We start from the raw sequence: 27114 nt of genomic DNA, 5'->3' as shown, positions 1-27114 counted from the left end.
CACTCTGATGTAATATTTTATAAACTTATTACAAGTTCATCTCGTTATTTTGTCTTTACTTGGAATTTACTTCAGGGAAAACAAATATAGTTTAGGTATATCCAGTATCTTATCTCACATGAACATTTTAAGTCTCATTCTTCCTTTTGTGTGACCCACAAGAAAGCACATCCACATTATCAAATAGTATACTTCTATTGCAAGAAAATGGAATGAAAAGGACATTAATAAATATCCAAATAATATCATACTCTTTAGATACATATGGTCAGGTACCGGGCATTGATCCATTAATGCCTGAATTGACAAGTTTACCCTTCCTAAGGCAATGGGTATTTCTGGAAATATTACTTAGATGAATGTTACTGTTTTTCTCTGTTCCCAGCTCCCTAATATCACAGTTGAGAATGGTAGAAAGGGAGACTAAACAAACTCTACAACTCTTGGGTTTGGACAAAGTTTTTTATTCCTTCTCTGTCCAATGGCTGCTTGACTCTAGGAGAAGCTATGCATAGTATAGCATCCTGGTAGATATTATTATTCATTTTATCTGTTCCTGTGGGGAGCATATTTCTACCAGTATGTGACCTATATTCACTAAAAAGTAGCAAGTTAGATAGTAGGAAGGGTTTTGCCAATAAATGAAAATTGAGAGCTGACCCGATTAAATATAGGCAAACTACCCTGCCTAGACTGAGCAAATATAGGCTCTTCTACTCAATGAGAAACAGAGATGGTTTTGTACTTCCTCAATAGTTTTAGTGAGTCTGCAGTGATTTCCCAATGTGTAGGGTCATCTCAGTGGCTAAAAGCACCACTTAGTGGCTAAATTAGTGTCCCTGATACCCAGTACAATGTCTTACACGTAGAAGGCACGAAATATTTGTTAAATTTATTTGTTAGTCTGTTTGTGGGATAAAATCTGGATGCCAAAATGATCTCTTTTAAAACCAAGAGGAGTGTTTGGGTAAAATAACTTTGTTCAGGGCTGTTCAGGAGTTTCTAGAGTTTTTTCTCAGTAATAACCTGAAAAAAAAACTGCCAAGGACTTCTCTCTAAGACAAGGGGTTTTTAACCTGGAGTCTGTGAAATGATTTTTTTAAAGTATTTTGAGAATGGAATTTAATTATAATTGATTTACTCCATAATCGTGTGTGTTTTATTGCCTACATTTAGAAATATTACTCAAGAAAGGCTCCATAGACTTGCCCAGACTGCCAAATATCACAAAAAGGGATAAGAACCCTTACTTAAAAATTCCTCTTAGGCTGCAGACTCGGAAATGAAGCAAAGTATTATATTTTGGCAGTGAACTGAATCTCAAAAAGTTATTTGTAGAAGTTTAGCTCTAATGAATGGGTTACCTGCCAGATCAATACACATAGAATACAGCTTTCAGTATGATTGTGCTACAGCATTCTCTATTCTTGCTGAGGAATGAAACACATTTTCTACTCCCAGGAGACCAGGCTAACAGCCCTTCACGTAGGATAAGAAGTGACCTATTAATCCAGTCTCAGTGTCACAAGCAACCTTGGGGCAATTTCTAAGCCGGTACAATAAAGAAAATATTTATTTCTCTATGCATAATTGTCCATTATGACCACAAATGAAAGATGAAGCAGTTCATAGACAATTACTTTGATTATTTGCTACCTTGTGCTTCTGACTTTCTGAAGCACTTGTTTGTATTAATGATGGTTGCACAGCCTGGATTCCAATTAATAATGAGCAAAATTGTCATAGCAACCAAAAGGCCAAATGGATGATTTCTATCAGGACATAAGAGCGATTTCATCAATTCCACCTTTCGAAGTCCTCTGTCTTGAGTTCTTTGCAGCTGATGGAACATTAGTGTTAGATCTTAATTGGCAATCAGTGCTTCTGGTCTGGTGGGCCCTGTTGAATGAAGTCAGAAAATGCTGACCCAATTTCACAGACAATTTGAAAAGTATTACCACCTAGTGCTATCTCCAGCATACGGATACTTTCTAAGAAAAGAGCTGCCTACGTTTGAGGGTCTGCAAATTGCTGAAAAGACTTCATTATGTTCCCATTGACCACAGAGAACATTTGATTTTGCCAGCCCTAAACAGACTTGATATACTCATTTATTTTCTGACTGCTATGTGGAACATTGGCATGACATCTCCTAATATTGCCAGGGTCAGGCCGACTGTCGTCCTTGGTGTGGTGTCAAGTTCCTTTTTGTGAAGGAAATCAAGGTGGCAGCCTCCTATAGACTATGGAAACTAATGAGACTGACAATTCACCCCACTAATTTCATCAGAGAAAGGAACATGGGCTATTTCTTGACCCATTGATCAGTGTCTCATGATGCAATCAACCAGCTAACATAATTGTTATAATTACACTTACTAATTATATAAATCTTATTCTCTGAGACAATCTCTACCATCTAAGATTGGGACAAAAGATTGATTTCTTCAACTTAGAAAAAAAGGCAAAAATAAATTTTAAATGATACTCACCTCCATTTTCCCTTTCAAATCAAAGAAAATAGGAGCCATAGGGCAGCTAGGTGATGCTATAGCGGGTAGAGTGACAGGACTGTAGTTAGGAAGACTCATTTTTCTGAATTAAAGTCTAGCCTCAGACCAGACTAGCTCTATGACCCTAAGCAAAGCACTTAATCCTGTTTGCCTCAGTTTCCTCATCTGTAAAATGAACTGGAGAAGGGAATGGCAAACCACTCCAGTATCTTTGCCAATAAAACCCTCAATGAGATCATGAAGAGTCAGGAAAAACTGAAAAACGATTGAACACAGGGAGGACTTAGAGGGGAAAAAACTCTTATCCCCTTTGTAAAAAACAAACAACCCTACCCCCACCCTCCATGTGTCCTGAATTTCTGAGGAATCAGAAAATTTTTAAATTTACTTTCAATTTTAAAGAAAATTAAAAAAAAAAGACATTAAAAAGGCCACTTTTGGCATTTGATGGGGATGAATACACATGATTAGTTTTTTGGATCATAGATTTATGGTTTGAAGCGACTTTCAAACCTGTCTAGTTCAGCTCTGGAGGCCATTTATTTCACTTTTCAAAGAAACTTTTGAGGTTATTTTGTATCGTAATGTCTCTGTTATTGTTTTTTCCTTTGCTACATTTCCCTTCAGGAAACCCTGAATTTTAAATGGCTTATATATATTTTCTCCCTCTCTTTCCCCATGTCTCTCCCCATTTTCTGAGAGCCACAAAATAGCATTGTTGGAAAGGATTAAAGGTGTATACTCTGCCTTTTGAGAGGACAAGCTTCATTCTGGAGGTTAATTCTTCAAACATAGTCAGAGGTCCTCTGTTAGGGCACACAAGAGGAAGTGGGAGAAAGAGGACCAAGGGTTGAACTTATATCAGAGTAGTGGAAGCCATGCTTTATAATAGAGAACACATTGGACTTAGAGTCTGGAAAGTCTTGGGCTTGAATTCTGCCTCTGGCACTTTTCTCTGCCTTTTCTGCCTCTGTTTGCTCATTCATGAAACAGAGGAAATAGCTCCTATCTCACACGGTTGTCATGAATGTCAAGAGCAATTTTATATACACACATATAGTATTTTGGAAACTTTATTCCGTAAATGTCAGTTTTTGTCATCAAGTAATAAGATCCATGCACAGCATGTATAAGTTCAAAGGGAAAAATCTGGGATAAGTCAAAAAGAAAGCAATTTGGAACGATGAGGCGGCTCAGCAGTTAGAGAGCCAGTCCTGGAGATGGCAGGATCTACATTCAACTCCGCCCTCAGACACTTCCTAGCTATATGGCTCTGGGCACATCACTTAACCACAATTGCCTAAACCTTTGCCATTTTACTGCTTCAGAATGGATACTCAGTATTAATTTTAAGATGGGAGATCCGGATTTTAAAAGAAAGATAACAAAGAAAACAATTAAAAATGGACCTCTGGAATTGTAATCCTTTGTTAGTCCTTGTTTCCTTCTAGGCTATTCAACTTTTTTACCATAATTTTTATTTTACTTTAAAAATATTTTATTTGTTCCCAAATTATGTATAAAAACATGTTTTAACAGTAAATTTTTTTTGAGTTCCAAATTCTCTCCCTTTTTCTCTTCTCCTTTCTCTGAGGCAGTAAACCATCTGATATAGATTTTACATGTGCAATCATGTAAAGCATTTTTCCATATTAATCATTTTGTGGAAGAAACTCAAACAAAAATAAACCCAAACAAAAGATGAAGAAAGTGAAATATATCATATTTTAGCCTTTTTCCAACTCTATCGCTTCTTCCTCTGGAGGCAGATGATATTTTTCATTCTGAGACTATGGGGATTGTTTTTATTCAACTCTTTTAAAAAATTTGCATGAATATACCTTTTGATATAAGGACATTCCATTATTTATATTTATCTTATTAACATATTTTGTAATATCTTCATTTCTGAATGTCTCTTTTCCCTCATCCAATTCTTATAACAAAGATTAAAAGGAAGGAGTGATGGGATTTCTCAGCAAAGTTAAGACATCATCAGTGATATCTGACCAAACATGAAACATTCGACACCCAGAGAGGCATGTTAGAAGGCTAACCTTGAAACCAGGAAGGACCAGGGATCAAGTTCTACCTTTGAAACTGTATGGATGTTCCTGGCAAGTCACTCAACCTACGATTGCTCTTATCCTTATCAAACTCTAAGTTGTAGGGAATGTGTTGACCTGCATTGGTAGAGGAAATTTCCTCTCCTGAAAGTTTCCAGGACAAAATAAACCATGATGCCTCTCCCAACTCATTCCTGACTCATTCCCAATAGTCCTCCATTCTCATTACTTTGAGAAGAAATCCCTTTAGTCTAATTTTCTTTCTTCCTCATTCCAATCAATAGGACACAATTTACTCTTAACTTTTTAAAAATAGGAAACCACTTTGAGAAGAATGGATGAGGCCCAATTATCCTTTGTACACTGAAAGGCTGAGAGATTTAGTGACATCTAAAAATAGTGGAGGGAGAGGAACCAGAAATTTTGGTTCCACTCATATATCCAGTTGAACATATATTTTTTTGACATTTATAGAAAATTCCCATAGAGAAATGCAAATGAAAGCTTCTTTTCAGAGAATTATAAAACTGGGTACCATTTGACCCAGAAATACCACTATTAAGTTTATTTCCTAAACTGATCAGGGTAAAAGGAAAATAATCTAATATGCTCTAAAATATTTATAGCAGCAATCTTTGTGGTGCCAAGGAACTGGAAATTGAGGGGATACTCATCAATTGGGGAATGACTAAAGTCAAAGGGGAATGACTAAAGAAAGAAGTTGTAGCATATGATTGTGATGGACTGCTACTGTGCTATAAGATACAATGAGCAAGTTAATTAGATAAAAAACAACAACATATAAAGGCTTACACAAAATTATGAAGAGTAAAATGAGCAGAACCAAGAGAGCATTACATGCAGGAAACAGAAATATTATTTGAGGAATGACATGTATTTCCACCTCCAGAGAAAGAACTGATAAATAGAAAAAAGTAAGAAATAGTTTTATATATACATACATCTTTTTGTCAAATGATAACATCTCCAGTGTGGGTTGGGGAAAAAGGGAAGGAGTTACTTAGAAATTTTAATGTAACAAACAAACATACAAGTAAATTTAAAAAAGTATCCTCTCCCTGCCCTCCCCCTCATTCTGATCAATGGATAATGTGGAGAGGAAAGTTGAAAAACAATTGTTTTACCCCTATACAAATAAAGTCTCTCTTCCTGAATTATAATAATTATTTTAAAATAAATTAGTAGAAAAAGGCAATCGTATTTGAGAAAAGAACATATATGAGATTTATAATTTTGAAATTACATCTTCTGGAAGTTTCCTGACATTTAGGCACTCATCTTCTTTATGAGAGAGAGAGAGAGAGAGAGAGAGAGAGAGAGAGAGAGAGAGAGAGAGAGAGAGAGAGAGAGAGAAGAGAGACAAAGAGAGAGAGAGAATATTAGATAAAAACATTTGAAATATAAAGTGTCTGCCTTTTGCCTTGTAAGTCTGAGAGAAATGAAATTTAAAATATAAGAATTCATAGAAGATTAAATTCTGTCTTGAAAAATAATTGTTCATCCTGAAAAGTGAAGACTAAAGAACAAATTTGTACCAGACATTGCCAATGGAGGAATTTATTTTACTGGACTATGCGTGATTTGTTACACAAGTTTTGTTTCTTTTACTTTCTATCTCACCCCCATTCCCTATGGCGGGGGGTGGGGTGGGGGTGGGAATGAGGGAGGCAGAAGGGAGAGAAAAGAGAAGCTTGCTAATTAAAAAAAATTAAAATCTGAACTAGGACATCAATATTGCTATCTAAACTTGTTTAGGATCCATTTACACTTAATTTATTTCATTGTCAAAAAGACGTCTGAGTTCCAGGACAACACTGATGTGAGAGTCCCCACATATCTGGCCCAGGCCTGGAAGCTTAGTTTGTCATACCTCTCCTTTGGAAAGAGTAGAGGAGTAAGAATCTAAGTGATCTATTTAGCTATTCCCCTTGAGAATGGAAGCTCCAGATACCTTCTGTTTACAGAAACTATTCAAGCAGCTCTGTGCATAGCTACCAATTCCTAACGGGTCAAGATCAGTTTTAAAGAAATCACTGAGAACCCTTGCCCCAGAGATTCCAGGAGGAAAGTCTGAGGGAGAATCATTGTTTCCCTTCCTCATCCTTGACTTTCCAGTGCCTTCCCTCTCCCCAGATACTTACACATATACATACAGAGATCAAAGGGGAAACATTGCTATATGAATAGAAAGGACTGAAAAGAGACCAACAAAGTAATATTATATTAGTATGTTTTTTTCTATTCATTTCTGAAAGTAGTATTTAAGTCTGAAGTAGAAAAACTTTTCCAGAATTAATTTTGTCTTGCCTGTGGCAATCTCTTTCAGTTCTAATGATTTGCGAATCATGACTTGAAATATTTCCAAACATATTGACCAAATACAGTAGCAATTGTAATCTTTTTTTTTTAATAGCATTTTTAGCACTCTGTTGCCAATGTTACTTCTTTAAATGTGCATTGATGGTGGAGTGGGTGGTATGCAGTGTTTATGTTGGCATGGTAACCAGGAATTAATTTTCTAATGTTGTTCCTGACTTTTGATTATTGCTATTTACTTCCATGAGACCGAAGGCTGATTTTTTTCCCTCTCCAGTAGGTCTTTATAGGAACGAAAATGGTCTTCATTACTTTGCTTAGTGGTCAAACTTCCTTTTAATGTTTCTCAAAACAAACAGTGTTCAAATATATTTTAAACTATTAAATGAAGCTCTGGAAACATCAAGGTCTGATCTTTATTTTTTTTTTTGTTACTACCAATTTCTTCTTTAGTCTTTTTTCAAGAGGAACTATTCCTCGCTAAGATATAATTAAATCTCTTATAAATTTTTATTTTTAAATTTTCATCTCTCTCTGAATTATAAGGCAAAAATGACATCGTTTACAATTCAAACATTTTCATGTCAATTTTTGTCTCATGTCCTTCCTCTTTCTGTCTCTCAGTCTCTGTGTCTGTCTCTCTTCTTTCTCACTCTAACTTAAAAAGGTAAAAGCCAATGACAGAGAAAAATGACTAGATATGATCACAAAGTTCTCTTTCAGCTCCAAACTGATGATCAGGGGATGCCTCATTTTACACAAAAAAACCTTGAGTTCTATGGAGGTGTAGTCCAAGGACACACAAGTGATGGAGATGTTTGTTTTTTTCTCCTCAGTTAAATGCAACCTCATCACAGCTATCTTTTGACTCTTCTTATGGCTTATGGCTCTTAACAACTTTTGTATCCCCCAAAATGTGTTGAAATCTGACAAGTACAAGGTAGCCGCTTAATAAAGACTTGTTAATCAAATAATTCATTGGGTGATACTCCAATGGATAGTGGTGTAGAAGCATGTGACACTTCGGTCAAGAGTCTCTTTGATTGCCTGTAGCTGCTCTCATATCATTTCAACAACAGTTCATTCTATAATAATAACAAAAACTGCAATTTACAAAGAAGAGGATATTTCAGCTTCATCATCACTGCAATCACTTGTGGAGAATGTTGCTTCCTATTCTAAGAAGTTCATCATTAGAACTCTCTGAAGTATTTTCTAAATGAAGTAGTATGTATTTCCAATTTTAATGTTTTAATTAAAATAGATTTTGAAGAAAAATCATTGAGTATGAGGTGATTAATACTTAGGATGTATAATTAGTTTTAGAAATAAACTATAATTATACTTATTAAGCATCAAAAATGGAGCCAGCAAGAATTTAATGTATACCACAGAATTTAATATATACCACAAGAATAAAGTTTGTTTGACCTCAATCCAGTTTTGTTTTTGTCTTCTTCCCTGAATGTTTCATATTCAATTAGATTGCTTTCACAGAGTCTTATGTGAGAGTTCAGCTCTTTTCTAAATAATTCAGTTTTTTAATTGCTAATGTATAGCTTTTATTTTCCTTGCCTTCTCTTGACAGTCTTCTTACCCTACTCAAGTTCAGTGATTCTCTAATTCATCATTTTCCAAATGGTACTTCTGAACTCCTTGGTGTGGCTTCAGAAGGTCTTGATGTCCAGGGTTTTTGTGTTCTTCCTCTTTGCCAGATTTTTTATCAGGGTGGGATTGAAATGAGACCCCATTGAGAGAGGGAGGAAGGATAACTTGAGGGGGTAAAAATGAAGCCAGGAGAATGAGTGCATGGCTAGCTGGATGGGGGATAGGAGTGGGAATGGAGGGGAGACAGAAAAGGATATGTGTCTCCTCTCCTTTTACTAGATTTTGTCTTGTCATAGTCATGTTCTTAAGGGTGTCATAGGCTGGAAATTGTTAGTAAACATTTCTTAAATTGCTAGGGATATGAAATGCATGTGTTACATAGATAGCTATGTAGTACAAAATACAAAGTACATAGAGTGGTACAAAGGTTCTATGAGTTGAGGTGGGGGAGATCAGAAGGAAACAAGAAAATAAAAAAGAATAACTTTTGCCTTCAAAGAGCTGATGATCTGTAAGTAAAAAGAATATTTGATTTTTGAGCCAATTGGTTTTTTTACACTTTTGTAAAATAACTTGATGTGAGGAATATAATTTGGGTAATTTACAAATTTTTGTGATTTTGAAATAAATGCCTGGCCTTCTTGCTATTCCGATAGAAAGGTATTCCATTTCTAGCTCAGGGCTCTTTAATATGGGTACCCTAAGTTTCAAACTGGGCTTTGGATTATCCCTAAAGGCACCTGATTGTTATAATATTCATCCTTGTGGCAGCAGCAGTAGTAGCAGCAACAGCTCTAGTCTACTTAGTTTTCAAAAGAGACACAGGCACCTAGGCAAAATTAATATCCTTAATAAAACTACTAGCACTGTAATGGTGTAATGGATGGGGAGCTGCCTTGAATGAAACTATATAGAGAGGCAGTCGGGGTTAGAGAGCTGGCCTTGGAATCAGGAGGGTTTGGGTTCAGATCTCATCTTGGTTACATATTGGCTAACCTAAGGGACTGGGCAAGTCACTTAAACTCATGTCTGTAAGCAGCCTTCTAAGACTCACTTTGAATAGAAGGTGCTGATCTATAATAGTAGATGGGATCTTCTCACCTGGAATTTACTTAAACCAATGAAATCTCAGATTTAGCCCTAATCCCTATCACAATTACACAATTAAAGAGTTGGATTGGCATGGTGAAGTAGAAAGGATTTCAAGTTTGGAGCCAGAAGTCCTGTGTTCAGATCTTGGCTTTGCTGTTTGATATTTGCTATAGACTTGGTCAAGTCACTAGAACCACTCTAGGCTATAATTCCTTTATCTCTAATGAACTGAGTGGACTAAGAGAACCTTGGGTTGCCTCCTACAGTCCTCTGGTATGATTCTAAATTTTTAAGGTGATATTTTTGTCCTAGACGATTGATTTTATTCTCTTTGTAACCTTTCTTCACTTCTGCACTTATGATATTTTATTTTTCCAATTACATGTAATAAAAATTTCAACATATGTTTTCTGAAATCATAAGAACCAAATTGTATCCCTTTCTTTCTTCCCTCCCCTCTCCCAGAGATGGTAAGCAATTTGATCACAGTTATACATGTATTGTGTAAAACATACTTCCATGTTGGTCATTGTTGTAAGAGAAGGCTCATATAAAACCCAAACTAAAGTGAAAAGTAATATGCTTTGATCTGCCTTCCAGCTTTAATGGTTCTTTCTCTGAAGGTGGATGGCATTTTTAAAAATCATAAGACCTTCAAAATTGTCTTGGATTATTATATTGCTAAGAGTAGCTAATTCTTTCATAGCTGATCATCATACAATATTTCTGTTATTATGTACCATGTTCTGGTCCTGCTTATTTCACTCTGCATTAGTCTTTCCAGCTTTTGTTAAAAATATCTTGTTCATCATTTCTTATGGCACAATATTAATCCATCACCATCATATACTACAGTTTGTTCAGTAACTACCCAATTGATCAAAAGACCCTCAATTTCAAAGTCTTTGCCACCACAAAAAGAACTGCTATAAATATTTATGTATAAGCATATCCTTCCTACCTTATTTTTTTAAAAATCTCTTTGGGATACAGATATAGCAGTATTACAGGATCAAAGGATAGCACAATTTTATAGATCTTTGGGAATAGTTCCAAATTGCCCTCCAGAATTTTGTATCAGGTTATAACTCCACTAACAATTCATTACTGCCCAATTTTGCTACATCCCCTCCATTATTTGTCACTTTCCTTTACTCTCATATTGGTCAATCTAATAGGTATGAGGTGGTACTTGAGAGTTGCTTTAATTTGCATTTCTCTAGTTGAGAGTGATTTATAATATTTTTTTCATGATTATTGATAGCATTGATTACTAGAAAATTGCTTATTCATATCCTTTGACCTTATGTTGAATGGGGAATGAATTATAGTCTTTCAAATTTGAATTAGTTCTCTAATATGTGAGAAATAAGACCATAATCAGAGAAATTTGCTATAAGATTTCCTCACAATTTGATGTTTCCATTCTAATCTTGGTTACATTGGTTTTATTTGTACAAAATCTTTTTAGTTTAAAATAACAAAATTATTCATCTTATATCTCATAATCTTCTCTATCTTTTGTTTGTTCATAAATTCTTCCTTTTTCCATGTATCTGATAGGCAAACTATTCTATATTCCCATAATTTACTTATGGTATCACCTTTTTTGTCTAAATCCATATCCATTTTGTCCTAATCTTGATATAGGGCAGTGATAGCAAACCTATGGCATGAGTGACAAAGATGGTATGCAAAGTGCTCTCTGTGGGCACATGGCGAACCCCCTTCCCCGATCAGAGTTCATTACTAGAAAGGCAGAGGCCTGGGACAGAGCTGTTCCCCTCCCCCTCTCCACCAGGAGTGACATTTTTTCACATCCCCTACTCCAATGGGAGTGCACAGGAGGTAAGGTGGGCAGCTCACAGGTGGCAGAGTTGGAGGGGAGTGGAGCACTTGGGCTACTCCCCTTCCTCTCTCTTCACTAGCTGAGGACATTCCTCATTTACCAGCGCTTCTACCCAGCAGCCCAATGGGAGAGCTTTCTCCTTCCTCTGTGTAGGGTAAGGGGGATGGGGTACTCCTGACACTTGATGGGGAAGAGGGGCATGGCATCCTGTCTCTGGGAGGGGGGAACAGCACTTAGTCTGGGGGATGGGATGAGGGCAGGGCCCGACACTCCGGCTCTAAAAGGTTTGCCATCACTAGTATAGTATCTGAGATATTGGTCTAGCACAATATTAAATGGGCATACTTCTGATCTTATTGGAAAGACTTCTAGTGCCTCCCCATTGCAGACAATACTTGCTGATGGTTTTAGATACTTATCTACTTATCGTTTTAAGGAATGGCACATTTACTCCTATACTTTCTAGTGTTTTTAATAGGAACTGTGGGGGGCAGTTGGGTGGCTCAGTGGATTGAGAGCCAGGCCCAGAGATGGGAGGTCCTGGATTCAAATCTGGTCTCAGACACCTCCTAGCTGTGTGACCCTGGGCAAGTCACTTGACCCCCATTGCCTAGCTCTTACCACTCTTCTGCCTTGGAGCCAATAAACAGTATTATTTCCAAGACAGAAGGTAAGGGTTTAAAAAAAATAGGAATGGGCATTGTATTTTGTCAAAAACGTTTTCTGAATCTATTGAGATAATCATGTGATATGGTCAATTATGCTGATAGTTTTCCTACTATTGAACTACTTCTTCATTCCTGGTATAAATCCTACTTAGTCATGGTGAATGATTCTTGTGATATATTGCTTTAGTCTCCTTGCTAGTATTTTATTTAAATTTTTTTGCATCTGTATTCATTAAGGCAATTACCTATAATTTTCCTATAATTTTCTTTTTCTGGTTTTGCTTCTCCTGTCTTAGGTACAGCATCATGTTTGTTTCAAAAAAAGAATTTGAAAAAACTTCTTTTTCTGTTTTCCCCAAATAGTTTATGTAGTATTGGGATGAATTGCTCTTTAAATGTTTGATAGAATTCACTTATGAATCTCTCTGGCCCTGAGGACTTTTTTCTTAGGGAGTTCATTTATGAAGCCATAAATTCAACTTCTTTTTCTGTGATGGTGTTATTTCATTATTCTATTTCTTCTTTTGTTAATTTGGGCATTCATGGTTATGATTACCAATTGTGTATTCCCCTCCATCTTATTTTCCTCTTTTGTTCCTGCTTTTCTCTCTCCTTTCACTCTGTAGGGACAAGGATATTCACCTCCCCACTTCTTCCTCTCTTCTATTATCCCTGACCCTTGTCTTATTCCACTCCTACTTCTCTGTAAGAAAAGATAGGATTCTATATCTGATTGTGTGAAGGAAATTTACCTGCTCCACTTTCTGGAGTTGCAGGTGACATCATCTCCTGTTGCCTATCTGCATACCTGGCATGTATGAGTGTGTTCAAGAATATTAGGGTAGTTTTCTTTGATAATTTTTTTAATATTATGATATCTAAGCTTGTTTCTTTGATCATGACTTTTTGGTAATGCAGTAATTCTTAAATTTTCTCTTGGATCTATTTTTCCGGTCAGTTTTTCCAATGAGACTTCATACTTTCTTCAATTTTTTTCATCCTTTTGACTTTGTTTTATTGTTTCTTGATGTCTCATGAAGTCATTAACTTCTTGCCCAAATCTAGTTTTAAGACATTATTTTCTTCTAGAAGCTTTTGAACCTTCTTTTCCTTTTGGCAAATTCTACTTTTTAAACTGTTCTTTTCTTCATTGTATTTTTATATCTTTTTCCATTTGACCAATTTTGCTTTTTAAGATGTTACTTTATTCTTTCATCATTTTCATTTCTCTTCCTCATTTTTATTCTGCTTCTCTTATTTCATGTTCAAATTCCTTTTTGAACTCTTTGAGAGGCTGAAACCAGTTCCTGTTATTTTTAAAAGTTTTGTACCAAGATGCTTTGATCTCACTATCCCCTTCTGAGTCTGTGCCTTGTTCTTTTTCTCCATAATAATTTTATGTGGTTAGATTTTTTTTTAAAAAATTGCTCATTCTTTTTCTAGCCTTTTTCTCAACTTTTATTTTTATGTTAAGGGGGACTTTGTTCTCAGAGTATAAGGGGCACTCCCTTAAACTTCAGTTTTTCATTGTTGCTACCTCAGCTCTAGTTCTGGGTTTCTGCAAGTTTTTCTAAGGTTGCATAATGGCCTGTGAGATGGGAATTCTTTTTTTTTCTTTTTTTTTATTTTATATTTTTTTTAAAATATATTTTATTTGATCATTTCCAAGCATTATTCGTTAAAGATCATTTTCTTTTCCTCCCCCCCACCCCCCATAGCCGACGCGTAAGTCCACTGGGCATTAGATGTTTTCTTGATTTGAACCCATTGCTTTGTTGATAGTATTTGCACTAGAGTGTTCATTTAGAGTCTGTCCTCTGTCATGTCCCCTCAACCTCTGTATTCAGGCAGTTGCTTTTCCTCGGTGTTTCCACTCCCATAGTTTATCCTTTGCTTATGAATGGTGTTTTTTTTTCCTAGATCCCTGCAGATTGTTCAGGGACATTACACCGCCACTAATGGAGAAGTCCATTACGTTCGATTATACCACAGTGTATTAGTCTCTGTGTACAATGTTCTCCTGGTTCTGCTCCTCTCGCTCTGCATCACTTCCTGGAGGTTGTTCCAGTCTCCATGGAACTTCTCCACTTTATTATTCCTTTTAGCACAATAGTACTCCATCACCAACATATACCACAGTTTGTTCAGCCATTCCCCAATTGATGGGCATCCCCTTGTTTTCCAGTTTTGGGCCACCACAAAGAGCGCAGCTATGAATATTTTTGTACAAGTCTTTTTGTCCATTATCTCTTTGGGGTACAGACCCAGCAGTGCTATGGCTGGGTCAAAGGGTAGACATTCTTTTGTCGCCCTTTGGGCATAGTTCCAAATTGCCCTCCAGAATGGTTGGATCAATTCACAACTCCACCAGCAATGAATTAATGTCCCTACTTTGCCACATCCCCTCCAGCATTCATTACTTTCCTTTGCTGTAATGTTAGCCAATCTGCTAGGTGTGAGGTGATACCTCAGAGTTGTTTTGATTTGCATCTCTCTGATTATAAGAGATGTAGAGCACTTCTTCATGTGCTTATTAATAGTTTTGATTTCTTTATCTGAGAACTGCCTATCCATGTCCCTTGCCCATTTATCAATTGGAGAATGGCTTGATTTTTTGTACAATTGATTTAGCTCATTATAAATATGAGTAATTAAACCTTTGTCAGAGGTTTCTATGAAGATTTTTTCCCAATTTGTTGTTTCCCTTCTGATTTTAGTTATATTGGTTTTGTTTGTACAAAAGCTTTTTAGTTTGATGTAGTCAAAATTATTTATTTTACATTTTGTGATTCTTTCTATATCTTGCTTGGTTTTAAAGCCTTTCCCCTCCCAAAGGTCTGACATGTATACTATTCTGTGTTTACCCAATTTACTTATGGTTTCCTTCTTTATGTTTAAGTCACTCACCCATTTTGAATTTATCTTGGTGTAGGGTGTGAGGTGTTGATCTATTCCTAGTCTCTCCCACACTGTCTTCCAATTTTCCCAGCAGTTTTTATCGAATAGTGGATTTTTGTCCCAAAAGCTGGGATCTTTGGGTTTATCGTATACTGTCTTGCTGAGGTCGCTTTCCCCCAGTCTATTCCACTGATCTTCCTTTCTGTTTCTTAGCCAGTACCAAATTGTTTTGATGACTGCTGCTTTGTAATATAGTTTTAGGTCAGGGACTGCAAGGCCCCCATCGTATGTGTTTTTTTTCATTATTTCCCTGGATATCCTTGATCTTTTGTTCTTCCAAATGAACTTTGTTATGGTTTTTTCTAAATCAGTGAAGAAGTATTTTGGTAGTTCAATGGGTATGGCACTAAATAGATAAATAAGTTTGGGTAGGATGGTCATTTTTATTATATTGGCTCGTCCTATCCATGGGCAGTTAATGTTTTTCCATTTGTTCAGGTCTAGTTTTAGTTGTGTGGCGAGTGTTTTGTAGTTGTGTTCATATAGTTCCTGTGTTTGTCTTGGGAGATAGATTCCTAGGTATTTTATTTTGTCTAAGGTGATTTTGAATGGGATTTCTCTTTATAGTTCTTGCTGCTGAGCTGTGTTGGAGATATATAGAAAAGCTGATGATTTATGTGGGTTTATTTTGTATCCTGCAACTTTGCTAAAGTTGTTGATTATTTCAATTAGCTTTTTGGTTGAATATCTAGGATTCTTTAAGTAGACCATCATGTCATCCGCAAAGAGTGATAACTTGGTCTCCTCCTTGCCTATTTTGATGCCTTCAATTTCTTTATCTTCTCTAATTGCTACTGCTAGTGTTTCTAGTACAATGTCAAATAGTAGGGGTGATAATGGGCATCCTTGTTTCACTCCTGATCTTATTGGGAATGCATCTAGTTTATCCCCATTGCAGATGATATTAGCTGTTGGTTTTAGATATATACTGTTTATTATTTTTAGGAATGACCCTTCTATTCCTATGCTTTCTAGTGTTTTTAATAGGAATGGGTGTTGTACTTTATCAAAGGCTTTTTCTGCATCTATTGAGATAATCATGTGGTTCTTGCTAGTTTGCTTGTTGATGTGGTCAATTATGTGGATGGTTTTCCTAATGTTGAACCAGCCCTGCATCCCTGGTATGAATTCTACTTGATCATGGTGAATGATCCTTCTGATCACTTGCTGGAGTCTTTTTGCTAGTATCCTATTTAAGATTTTTGCATCTATATTCATTAGGGAGATTGGCCTATAGTTTTCTTTCTCTGTTTTTGACCTGCCTGGTTTTGGAATCAGTACCATGTTTGTGTCGTAAAAGGAGTTTGGTAGAACTCCCTCTTTGCTTATTATGTCAAATAGTTTGTATAGTATTGGGGTTAACTGTTCTCTGAATGTTTGATAGAATTCACAGGTGAATCCATCAGGCCCTGGGGATTTTTTCTTAGGAAGTTCTTTGATGGCTTGATGGATTTCAATTTCTGATATGGGATTATTTAAGAATTCTATTTCCTCTTCTGTTAGTCTAGGCAGTTTGTATTTTTGTATATATTCATCCATTTCTCCTAAATTGGTGTATTTGTTGCCATATAATTGGGCAAAGTAATTTCTAATGATTGCCTTAATTTCCTCCTCATTGGAGGTGCTATCCCCCTTTTCATCTTTAATGCTGTGAATTTGCTTTTCTTCCTTCCTTTTTTTAATTAGATTGACCAGTACTTTGTCTATTTTGTTTGTTTTTTCAAAGTACCAGCTTCTTGTCTTATTTATTAAATCAATAGTTCTATCACTTTCGATTTTATTAATTTCTCCCTTAATTTTTAGGATTTCTAATTTGGTTTTCTGCTGGGGGTTTTTAATTTGATCGCTTTCGAGTTTTTTCAATTGCATTTCCAATTGATTGATCTCTGCTCTCCCTTGTTTGTTAATATAAGCTTTCAGGGATATGAATTTGCCTCTGATTACCGCTTTGGCTGCATCCCAAAAGGTTTGAAAGGATGTTTCGCCATTGTCATTTTCCTTGATGAAATTATTAATTGTTTCTATGATTTCTTCTTTAACTAAACAGTTTTGGAGTATCATATTGTTTAATTTCCAATTGGTTTTAGATTTGGTTTTCCATGTACCATTACTAATCATTATTTTTATTGCCTTGTGATCTGAGAAGGCTGCATTCATTATTTCTGCTTTTTTGCATTTGTGTGCTATGTTTCTGTGACCTAATGTATGGTCAATTTTTGTGAATGTGCCATGTGGTGCTGAGAAGAAGGTGTATTCCTTATTATCCCTATTTATTTTTCTCCATATGTCTATTAATTCTAATTTTTCTAAGATTTCATTCACTTCTTTTACCTCTTTCTTATTTATTTTTTGATTTGATTTATCTAAATTTGATAATGGTTGGTTTAAGTCTCCCACTAGTATGGTTTTATTGTCTATTTCTTCCTTCAATTCGCCTAGTTTCTCCATTAGAAATTTGGATGCTATATTATTTGGTGCATACATGTTGATTAGTGATATTTCCTCGTTGTCTAGAGTCCCTTTTAACAAAATATAATTACCTTCCCTATCCCTTTTGATCAGGTCTATTTTTGCATTGGCTTTATCAGATATCATGATTACCACTCCTGCCTTCTTTCTATCAGTTGAGGCCCAGAAGGTCTTACTCCATCCTTTAATTCTGACCTTGTGGGTGTCAACCCGCCTCATGTGTGTTTCTTGAAGACAACATATGGTAGGGTTTTGGATTCTAATCCATTCTGCTATTCGTCTACGTTTTATGGGTGAGTTCATCCCATTCACGTTCAAAGTTATGATTGTCATTTGTGGACTCCCTGGCATTTTGATATCCTTCCCTAATTCTAACCTTTTCTTCTTCGGCTCTACCTTTTAGTCCAGTGATTTACTTTGAATCAGTGCCCCTTGTCCCCTCCCTTGATGTTTCCCTTTTTAGTCCCTCCGTTTTTGATCCCTCCCCCTCCCCCCTCTCTTTCCCTCCCTTTTTGTTCTCCCTCTCCCTTCCCCCCCTTGGTTTTCCCTTCTCCTTACCCTTGTTGGGTAAGATAGAATTCGAGATCCCAATGGATCTGGATGTTTTTCCCTCTCAGAGTTGATTTCCCTGAGATTGAGGTTTAAGTAAACCCCCCCCCCCTCTCTTCCTCTCCTTCTTATAGGAGTTTTCTTCCCCTCCCCTTCCCATGTGAATCTTTGTGTGAGAACCATTATTCTATTTGGTCTTTCTTTACCCCCTATTTATACATTACATTTTCCCCATATGTTAGTATACATAGATTGATATAAATGTAGTCCTTATAGAAGAGAGTTTGAGTAAAAGAAGAAGATAACATTTTTCCCCTTTCCTTAATATTTACCTTTTCAGGTATTCCTTGCTCTTTGATTTTCGGTATCAAACTTTCCACAGAGCTCTGGTCTTTTCTTTGCAAAAAGTTGGAAGTCTTCTATTTTGTTGAATGCCCATACTTTCCCTTGGAAGTATATAGTCAGTTTTGCTGGGTAGCTGATTCTTGGTTGGAGACCCAGCTCTCTTGCCTTTCTGAAGATCATGTTCCATGCCTTACGATCATTCAGAGTAGAACTTGCAAGGTCTTGTGTGACCCTGATTGGTATTCCTTTATATCTAAATTGTCTTTTTCTGGCTTCCTGTAGGATTTTTTCTTTTGTTTGATAGCTTTGGAATTTGGCAATTACATTCCTGGGAGTTGTCTTTTGGGGGTTTAGTGTAGAAGGTGTTCTGTGAGCTCTGTCAGTGGCTGTATTGCCCCCTTGTTCTAGAATCTCTGGGCAATTTTCTTTGATTATATCTTGTATCACCATGTCCAGTTTGGTGTTTATTTCTGGCTTTTCTGGGAGTCCAATTATTCTTAAATTTTCTCTTCTCCCTCTATTTTCCAGATCTATCACCTTGTCGGTGAGATATTTTATGTTCTCTTCTAATTTCTTGGTGTTTTGGCTTTGCTTTATTAGTTCTTGCTTTAAAGCCTGGTTTTCTTTTACAGTTTGGTCAAACTGGTTTTGTAGATGCGTGAATTTCTTTTGCATTATTTCCCACTTTTCCTCCCAGAGGGCTTCCATCTTTTTGGTCATTTCTGATTCAAATTCTTCATGGGTTTGTGGAGAGTTTCTATTTCCTTTGGAAGATTTTGGAGAATTTTCTTGTATATCTTCTTCTATCTGCTCTGTATTTTGTATTTTGGCTCCATAGAATGTGTCCAAAGTCGCCCCTTTCTTCTTATTTTTCTTGGTATTTTGGGGCTTCTGTGCTTCTGTGGAGTTTGTCATCTCTGAATGTGGAGGATTAGCTTTTCTTATCTCTGTCTGGTGATCAGAGGCTTTAGTCCTGGGCAGATGGTTCTATGAGCTTTCCCTGGGTTAAACTGAATGTGCCTCACTGGAACTGGAATGGAAGGGTCGGACCACGAGGCCACACTCTCCCCCCAGCTCGCTTTCCGGAAGTTGCCTTCAGAATCGCTGGCCGTGAGGCTGTTTCGTCGGCCTGCAGGGGGGATGGGCTGCAGCTTTCCCAAGCTCCGAGGGCGAGGACTTTCACTGAGACTTGGATAGCAGGATCCAGCCCGTGAGGCTGTCTTGCCCGCCCTGAGGGTTGCTGTTGTTTAGACCAGCTCTCTGCAGCGGAAGCCCCAGGCAGTAACTTTCACTGGGACTCGGGTAGAAGGCCCTGAGGGTTCTGCTCTCTGAGCCTGGCCGGGCTGCGGCTTCCGGGAGCCTTGGACTCTGCGCTCCTACCCCTGAGGTCCGAGTGATCTCGGGTTCTGGCTTTTGAGGGGAGCCGTACCTTTTGAACCGGGTCCAGGTCCAGGAGGAGGGTTCCCAGGGTCTGTGCTGTTGATCGTTTTGAATTTTGGCGCCTTAGGAGCTTATCGTTTGAGATCGGTCGGGAAGGGTTTTCCGGAGATCTGAGCTTTAGCTTTCTCTAAGCCGCCATCTTAACCGGAAGTCCTCACCGAGATGGGAATTCTAAAAGACATCTCCCACTACTTATTCAGTGTCCCTTGGAGCTGCTAATGGCTTTCTGGGATTAGAGCACTGTAAGCTAACTTGTGCTGAAGCTCAAAGCCTTACCTCCAGCCTGGGCAGGGGCTCTTGGCCTCCTCTTAGCCTTGTACAGCCAGGTGTACCATAATCTGCTCAGATCTGGGGCTTTTATGGGGCTTGGGGCATCATTGCATGCTTGGGCCGGAGCTTTGGGCCACACTCTGGGCTTGCATTGGACAGGTACACTGACTGCTTTCCACTAGGGTTTGGGGGCTTATGCTAGGGCTTGGAACTTTGAGGGGTGGGCATGGAGTGCTCTGCTATTGGATGAAGTAGGGTCTTGAAGTTTCAAAGTTGGTTTTGGCCAAAATTCAGAATCTGGAGTAGCAGAGGTGGGGTGAAGTAGGGCTTGCTGTTGGCTTGCTCTGGTACTCCCTGGTGTAGTCTTGCTGTGGGTGCTACATAGCCTTATTGTGGTCTGCACTCCTCCTAATGATCCAGAACCACTCTGACAACCTTCCAAGTTGTTTTCTGAAGGATAATTGCTTTATCCTGACCTCTTTTTCATTCTGTCCCTCCAGTATTTGTTTTGAAGTGCTATTTTAAGTTTGTTTCAAGAGGATTCTCAGGGAGGTTTGAGATTTCCATGCTTCTGCTCAGCTGTCATGGCACTATTCTCAGATGCAAACACTATTTTCCTCTAAACTTCTTTCTCACATAAATAGCTTTTCTCATTGTTCATATCCTACCATATTAACTTTTAAATTTCCAATTCTCTGAACCTCTAGCCCTGTGATTTTCAATATTCATGTTTGTATATTTTTCAGTGGAAATAGTGAGTAAATGAAGCCCGGAACCAAGTAATGTATGGCATGACCCTGGACCAACTTGTCCTTGAATTTTGATGAATGAAAAATGCAGAGAGAGAGAGAGAAAGACAGATAGACAGAGATACACACACAGATAGACACACAGAAAGACAGACAAAGAGAGAGCGAGAGCGAGAGCGAGAGAAAGAGAGAGAGAGACAAACAGAAAGGCAGAAAGACTAAGAGACAGAGATCACTGCCTTCAAAAAAAGCTGGTCTTTCCTATTTATTAGGAAAAAAAAAACACATTTCTATCATAGAATCACAAACTCTACAAAGATATCCTTTGAAAGCTAATTCTGGTCTAGTATGACATGAAGTACCCAGTGAATCAATCCCAAGGATGAAATGATGACCAACAATGTAACACACAAGAGGGAGTTTATTAAACAAACTGCAGCTTGGGCTTGGCACTCTAAGATGGCTGGAGCCCTGAGTCTGGGGCTTGACGGTCCTTTTATACACTGTAGTGACCAGGAACTTTTGTGGTATGGGGAATGCACAGGAATTCCTGGGGTGGGGGGAGTGAACAGGAACTTGACAGGAACTTCTGGGGCTGGGGTCATTATCGGCTCCTGGCATATGTTAGGAGGGGGAGTGACAGGGAATTCTGGGGTTGGGGTCCTTTTGGGCTCCTGGCATATGTCAGGATGTGATGACTTGCCTGTAGGGTTTCTATGGTGGGGGGGGGCAGAGAAGGGAATAGGACCTGGTTCTTCAGACATACTCTATTATCTCTTCTTTTGATCTCCCTAATTCTCATGTTTGTTCCTTTTCATCCCTTTATCTCTGGTAAGAGAGAGATAACCTGCTATGAATAGGAGTTGGACGAGAAGGCCAGAAAAAGTCAGTACAAAGGGTCTTGGAGCAATGGTGAAAACAGAAAAGAATTATACATTCTTTTCTGCCTCATTCTCGTCCTCAGGAAGGGATGATCCTTTTCCTTGACAAGGATGACCAGGCAAATTGTGGCCTTGAGCCTCTGTACTGGTTGTGAAGTCAGAACCCCTGAGTTCAAATCTTGCTTCTGATGCTAATTACATGTATGATCTTAGATAGTTAAAGTTCTTGAGCTAGTTTGTTCACCTCTAAAACAAAGGGGTTAGACTAGATGCCCTCTCAGGTCACTTCCAGCTTTAGATCTATGAATACTAGTAAGATATTTGTATTGGAAATGTAAACCTTTGCTTTTGTAAGGAATTAAATTTAAGGGTTTGACTAAATATATAAGAATTCTAAGATAATACTGGATTGCTGATTTAAAAATATTATAGCTCAAGCCAAAATGACTTTTAGTAGTTTTATTTACAAAAAGGTGGAAGGAGTGAAAGTAGAGAAATATAAAAGAGAATAGAGAAATCTAGCCTATAACTCTAAATGTTGCTCCGGTCCCCAGGTCAGCCTGGGAGGGCTGTTAATCCTTAGCTGGAGGACCCAGTGATGAATTAAACAGGGCTTCCACCCACACTGCCTCCTCCAAGAAGGAAAGACCTCTCCAGAACTAATCTCTCCAGAAGCCAGGAAAGGAAGTTTAGCTTCTCACTCACTCAAGCTGAAGCTCCAAAGGAGAAGATCCAGGAGAAGTCTTATCAGAAGCAGTCCAAGTGCCAGAATCCCAGGTCAAAGTCTCAAATCATAGTTCCAAGCTGCAGTCCCAGTCTAAGATCCCCCAAACCCAAGATTCAAGCCAAAGACCACCTTAGACAGGAAGGTCAGGACTTTTATATTCCCTTTCCCATGTCCCTTCCTGTCCCTTCATCTACTTTACAGGAGCCAATTGGAATCTTTAAATTTTCTTAGCACTGCCCCAGGGAGTGGTCAGTGGCTTCTGGAGTTGTCACCTTCTTTAGCAAGTGACTTTAAAGACCTTTCCTACTTAGTGTTAAGTATGGGTGTTTTCAGTTTTTGTTGATTAATTTAAAAACAGGCAAGGGAAGAGTTCACACTATCTTCACACTTTCAGGGAATATTGGAATTAATAATGAATTTCATAGTTTCTGACACAGCCCCCTTTTCTCTCCTCTTAAAAAGGAGGCCCAGTTCCTTTTCTATCTGTATTGTTTGTTCCATATCTGGGTCTTTTGGACAATTCTATATAGTTTCCATCCAAATGAATGCTGAAACTTGGCAATAGGCATTCTTCATCCACTTGGGTTTTTTTGTGGGGATGGATAGGCTATATTTCTATGGATGATTATGGATCTCTTTCAGGAGGCCTTGCATCATCTCAGGGCTTGACTGCTCAGCCCAATGTTGTCTGCAAAGAGGATGGATATAAGAGACTCTTCCATCCACTGAGAATCACTGGGCTTTACATTGGATCTCCTCTATCACACTGGTGAATACTTTTGGTAAGCATAACTCCTACTGTTTTATGCCTCTCCTGATGATGTTTCTTATCAGACTCAATTTATTCAGATTCATTTGTTATGCACTTACCATGTGCATAATAATGCTAAGTTCTGGGGACCAAAAAAAAAAAGCAAAATGAAAACCAGCCTTTGTCTTCAAGAAGCCGACAATTTAATAGTAGACAATATGCAAAGGACTGTGTACAAACAAGATATATAGTGGAAAAACTGGAGGCATTTCAGAGAAAAGTCATTAGCCAAGCTTGGAGACAAATCTGGCCTCAAACACTTCCTAGCTGTGTGACTCTGGGTCAGTCACTTAACCTCCACTGCTTAGCCCTTACAGCTCTTCTGCCTTGGAACCAACATTTTCTATGTATTCCAAGATGGAAAGTAAGGGATAAAAAAAAAAAAGCAGACTAGAAAGATAGGAAAGGGCTTGAGGAGCTTTAAAAGTCAGAGGATGTTATATTTGATCCTGGAAGAGATTGAGAGTGACTGAGATTTAATGAATAAGAGAATGACAAAGTTGATCTGAATGTCAGGAAGAACAGTTTGGTGGCTGAGTGGAGAATGAACAGGAATAAGGAGAGAGGGGGCAATGACCCATCATTAGGCCATTAGAATAGTCCAGGAAGAAAGTGATAAAGATGTCTGACAGAGTGGTGGCAGTGCCAAAGGAGCAAAAAATATAAAGAGAGGAGATAATGTTTTAAAGGTGCAATCTTTAGGATTTAGCAAGAAATGGGATATGGAGAAGTGAGAGAATGGCATTGATGATGATGATGACCAGGTTGCAAGCCTGAGTGAATAAGAGGATTGGGGTGCCCTTGGCATAATAGGGAAGCTAGAAAGAGAATAGGGTTTTGGAGAAAAGATAAGTTCAGTTTGGGACTTGTTCTGTTCTGAAGATGTCATTGGGACATCCAGTTTGAGATGTTTGAAAAGCAGTTGGAGATGTGAGACTGAAGGCCAGCAAAGAGGTTAGAGCCAGACAGAAGTAGATTTGCCTGTCATCAGCATAGAGATGGGAAGTGAATGCACGGAAGCTGATGAGATTAACAAGTGAACTAGACTGGAGGGGAAAAAAAAAGGAGGATCCCAGCCCAAACCTAGTGAGATACCCTTATTAAGGGGGCTTGATCTGGATGAAGATCCAGCTAAGGAACAGAGGAGGTCTTTCTGACTCTGAGATCCACTTCTTCCTCTCAGTCACACTGCCTTTTCCTGAAATTGCAGAAGTCAAGAAGGATAAAGGCTGAGAAAAGGCTATTAAATAGAATGAAAATAGCATTGGTAACTTTGGAAAGAGCGTGCTGTCATCCAGTGAGGTTATTTTTGATTTCTTCAATGTAGCAGCAGATTAGTTCAGCTAAATTTGTGGAATTAAGAGGCTGAATTGATATCAAAGGAACCAGAGCAGAGAAAGTTAGGGGAATTTGAATTAGGTTCCCATTACAAAACTGAAATAAAATATATTTTAAAAGGAAAAAAAATTGGTGGGTTATTGGAGGAAGATGTGTTTAACATGGGAAATAAGTAAAACGTCTTTTTTTTTTTAATGAAGTGTGATCTTTAATTAAGTGATATAAAAGATGTAGAAAATTATACCTTGGACGAAAGTAAACATTCCTCCAGCTCAGCAATCTGCAGGTGGTGTCCCAGGGGCCAGAAGAGGCGGAGGGCTCCTTGCTAATTTGCTCTTCACTCAGGTTTTGATTATGGCATTTACATAGCAAATAGGACACAATTTGGGTGTGAATCATAACGCACCTGGGGACAGTCATTAGGACAGGATTTGGCCTTCTCTGCTGCCCCAAGTGTTATTAAGAACACTTCAGGGAGCTTCCGGAAGAGAATGTGCCAAAGGGCTTCCCAGCAAATCTGCAGGGAGATGTTTCAGCCCAAGTGCTTCAGCCTTCTTTTACAGAAGACTAAGCTAAGCAGAGGGAGGGGGCCAGCGGTTCACTCATTGCCTTGTTAAGAGCACTTTTCTGCCACTTCTCCACATATCTAGTGCTGCTTATTTAGGGAATCAGATGCTTAAGCCAGAGGAAAAATATCTGGACTAATCTCTTTGTAGGAGAGCCCTACCTTGAGCTCTCACCTCTGTTCGGACTTGTGTAGCTTCTGAGCATTAGAAGGGGATGTGGAGTTAGGAGACCTGACTTTAGCTGAGGTGGCCCAGGGGATAGAATGTTGGGTCTGCCGTCAAGAAGACCTGAGTGCAAATTTGACTTCAAATACTGGCTGTGTGACTCTGGGCAAGTTACTTAACCTCTGCTGGTTTCAGTTTCCTCAACTATAAGTGGGGACACTAATAGTGCTGACCTCACAGAGATATTCATAAAGCATTTACCATAGTCCCAGACAAAGAGTAGGAACTGAATAAATGCCATAAATGTCTTTGTCCTTCCTCCTTTCCCATGCTGCCTCACACTCTGACTAGTCCTGAGATAGTGAGAAAGTGGATTAACCTTTCTTAGCACTTTCAATCTATAAAATGTGGAAGCTCAAATGAATAAATAAATAAAAATATTTAAATAAGAATACAACAATATCTAAATGATAATAGAATCATATATTAAAATGATATATATCATTTTAATATAATATATTATAATTCTATATTTTTATATATTTTATATAATATTATAATTCTATATTTTAAATATATTTCTTATATAATATTATAATTTTATATTTTCATTTATCTATATTATATAATTTATCTATATTATAGAATTATATAATTTATCCATATTATAGAATGATATAATTTATCTATATTATAGAATTATATTAATATATATAAAATATGTAATATTCTATAATTAAAATGTTATATAATATTGTAATTATAATATTACATAGAAAATAATAATAAAGGCAAATAATAAAAATAAATAACAAATTAAAAAGTTCAAATACACTTACTACCTGGGTGATCCTTGGAAAGTCATTTAACTTTTGTTTGCTTGAATCCATTGCAGAAGGAAATGGCAAACCATTATAGTTTCTTTGTCAAGAAAACTCCATGGATAGTATTAAAACGATAAAAGGTATGACACTAGAAGATGGGTTTCTCAGGTCAGAAGGTGTCTGACACACTATTGGAGAAGAGCAGAGGACAACTATAAGTAGCTTCAGAAAGAATGAAGAGGCTGGGCCAAAGTCCAAAGGAAGCTCAGCTGCAGATGTATCTGGTGGTAGAGGGAAAGCTCAGTGCTATAGAAACTGGAACGGAAGATCTATGAATCTAAGTAAACTGGAAGTGATCAAACAGGAAATGGGCATAGTAAACATCAATATCTTAGTGTCAGTAAACTTAAATGGATGCAAATGGGTGAAATAATTAAGGTGATCACTACAATCCCTTAGAAGAAATGGAGTAGCCCTCAGATTCAATAAAAGGGTAAGAAAGGAATGTTAAAGTAGGAAAACAAAAGATAATTGAAGGACAATAAAAAGACGGGATTTGGCTTTAGAGTACAAAATGCAACAGGGCAGAGTGTGGCTCAGATAATATTCTTGTTGAAAAATTCAGGCTTCATGTGAAAAAGTAAACAAAAGCATCAGACCATATAGTTGTTATTCAGTCATTCAATTGTATCTGACTCTGTGATGTTCATATGGTTTTCAGAGTAAAAGATCCTGGAATGGTTTGCTCCTTCCTTCTCAGTGGATTAAGGCAAACAGAAGTTAAGTGACTTGCCCAGGATCATACAGTTACTAAATGCCTGATGGCAGATTTGAACTCATCTTCCTGACTCTAGAGCAGCGGTTCTCAATCTGTGGGAAAATCCGTATT

This window comes from Monodelphis domestica, chromosome 8 (assembly GCF_027887165.1).
Source record: "Monodelphis domestica isolate mMonDom1 chromosome 8, mMonDom1.pri, whole genome shotgun sequence".
Lineage (NCBI taxonomy): Eukaryota > Metazoa > Chordata > Mammalia > Didelphimorphia > Didelphidae > Monodelphis > Monodelphis domestica.
This window is presented reverse-complemented; position numbering follows the sequence as displayed.